The sequence below is a fragment of the Bidens hawaiensis genome, unplaced genomic scaffold, assembly GCF_021521415.1.
Source record: "Bidens hawaiensis isolate Kalapana, Puna unplaced genomic scaffold, B.hawaiensis_p1.1 tig00044428_1, whole genome shotgun sequence".
Lineage (NCBI taxonomy): Eukaryota > Viridiplantae > Streptophyta > Magnoliopsida > Asterales > Asteraceae > Bidens > Bidens hawaiensis.
The window spans coordinates 62969-66319 of NW_027497895.1; positions in this window are offsets into that span (position 1 = coordinate 62969).

Below are 3351 nucleotides of genomic sequence, written 5' to 3' on the forward strand. Positions count from 1 at the left end.
TAACATGTCACTAAACATAATCAACTTAAACAAACATAATATTTCTTTAACAATTAAAACTTGATAGATTTACATTGTCACTAAACACATCACTGTACCAACCAAAAAGTAATAAATTTACATTGTCTTAATATTAAAACTTCCAAATTACAGGAAGTTAATTTGAACATAACAACCAAAACACATTAACAAAATAACTATTAATGTTCTTTGCTATTAAACAATCATCAACATCTTGAAAACTTCAACAAAAAAAATCCATTTTCCTATCACACCGGAAAATTGTTACAACACAATAGCAGATTATATAAAATAAAACCAAACAAAACAACATGTATAATAATTAGTAACATATAAACATTACTAAAGTTGTTATATGAAACTAATAAAACTTAACTTCCAAACTATAGTTATTAGAAAGTGTAAAGAGGTGTTGACCATATACTACTTGTATTAAATCTAACAACAATATCTAAAGAATTTATATTTTACCTTAAAGTTCATCATCAGACTCCAAATTGTCTGGAAAATCTTCATAATCACTTTCATAGTTACAACATTGTTCTAACCATTTGACCTTCAAACTCACTTCCGCTTCCAAATCGAGATGTGCAACTTCTTTTCTTGCATTAGATAACTTCAACAAGTCAAGCTCTCTCAACATGATCAAATCATCACATAACAATAGTTGTTTAGGCTTAAAATTATTATATTGTCCATTCTCAAACCTGATAACAACCTTGTTTTGATAAGGGTAAAACAAACCACTCCCTTACATGTTCATAAGGTATAGCCCGTGTTACACATGGGTGGAAAACATGTCAACAAACATAATAAATTTAAATAACAAATTCAAGCAACACAATACTTGTTCAAACTTTAGGACCAAAACGTTAACCATTTACATTGTCTAGATCTTAAAAGTTAAAAGTTACAATAAGTTAATGTACATTGAACAACCAAGAAACAGCAACAAAAGACATAAACATGTTCTTTCATATTAAACCACCATCAACTTCTTCAAACATTCTACCAAAATAAACTCATTTTGCTTCACTACCTGAAAATATAATAAAACAATAGAATCCAAATTAAATATACCATAATAACATATTTAATAATGAGTAACATTTGAACATTAATAAAGTTGTTTTTATTAAAACAAAATAACATACAACAACAAACAAAGTAAAATGACAACATAAAACATATTTCTAACTTAAACCATTAAATAAAAAGATATATCAATAAAAACATTTTTTGGTCGTCATTTTATACCTAACAAATTTGATACTCTTTTAAAACAACCCGTTTTGAAATATTTTTAAAATAGTTACAAAATATAAAAAAATTAGAATTAGTCAACTTCAAAAAATTATGAAATATTTTTTTATTTTTAACCAATCTTGCAACAAACTTTTAAATCACTGACATTAATATTTTGTTAAACTTGAAAAACTTAAATACGTTTTACAATAAATGAATTTTCAAATAACTTTGAAAAGATTAAAAAATTTTATGTTGACTTTGAAAATAATTAAAGGTGAAAAATATAACACAAAATCAATGAAAACAAAATATAAACGTATATGAAATAAATTATCAAATATTTTTAATATTCTATGAAAACATTTTGAAGACTTGGACTATCAAATTGTTTGAATGTTTTAATAAGAAGATTTATATTATGTTTAAAAAACTTTTTAGTTAAAATGGATAAAAATATAATAAGAGTTTATTATACATTAGTTAAAATGGAAAAAAAAATATAATCACTAAATTATGTTTCGGGTGTGGAATCTCATAATCAATTAAATCTAATATAAATAATAACAATAAGAAATTAATATGTGATTAATTTAATTTTTGAAAAACAAAGTGAAATGTATATTAATAATTCATTGAAAAAATTACATGGTTGCAACGAAAAATATTGAAATTTGGATGTAGTTATGATGGAATATCAATGAGGAATACGATATCGAATGGTAAACTTATAAGTGACCGAAATTTATGTTTAAATTTGGTCTTCCATGTAAAGAAAGAAATAATTTGAAATATCTTGATTCATGAGAATAATAATATTAATAAATTATGAAAAGTTGTCATATTTAATAATATTAACTAAATCATATATGCCGAATAATATTTATAAATGATAATAAAACGGGTATATAATTTATGATATATTAAGTATTGCTTATTAGAAATTATGTCAATTTAAATATTATGTTCTAAAATAACGTGGTTATTATTTTAGTATTAATTAATAATTAATATTCACGTAAATTAAAGTAAGATTACATTACAATTATGACAGGTATTTTTAGTTTGACAATCAGTTTTTTAAATATTAAAATGATAACTTATCTAGTTTATTAAATAAGTTAAATATGCGGTAAGTTAAACACACATAATTAAAAATATATATAAACTGAAAAAGTAAATTTTTTTATGAAAACTATACACAATTAAAATAAATTAAATTATCATTAAGGTACAAATATAATAATATTAAAAAGATTAATATATATATATATAGAGAGAGAGAGAGAGAGAGATAACTACAAAAGTTAATGCCAAATCACAAATATTAAAATCAAATCGATTCTAATTTTACTAATATGACTAATTAAGTTAGAAGTAATTACAAAAATGAAAATCAAATCGATTAATTTAAAAACTTCAAAAATTTATAGAAAAATTTTGAAATGAGTTTAAAATTATGGAGTGTATTAAAACCTTTAAAACTTTGTTGAAAGATTGGTCAAATTGCAAATTTAAAAGGAGTTTAATATGTTAATTAAATTTTGGAGTTAAATATATTAATAAATACAAAGCAGATCGTTTTGCAAATTATGAAAATACGGTTGTTAATAATACAATCAAAGTTTAAATGTTTAAAATTTATTTTGGTAAAGTTAAATATTAATATAAAAGGTATTAACATAATTAAAAATGGTAGTAAGAAAGTACTATAAATATGTAAATGTTATTTAATATTTAAAACGATTTACCTTAATGAAGGCGATTTAATATAAATAGTCAAATAGTAAATGAGGTGGTAAATTGTAGTTAATTTTTTCAGTTGTTTCTTTATAAAATAAGGAAAGTCAAAGTATACAAAATGTAATAATGGAATAATTAAACTATATAAATTATAATATATATGTAAATGTAATTTGATTTAAAAACTTATTTTTAGAAATGGCCGGAAAACTATTTAAGTTGGAAAGTTAATTAAGTTGTTAATTCGTTATTTAAACAAATAAGGATAGTCAAACTCAATAAATTGTATTAATGGGATACTTAAATGTGTAATTTATGTATACTAAGGCACGCCGGAAAAAA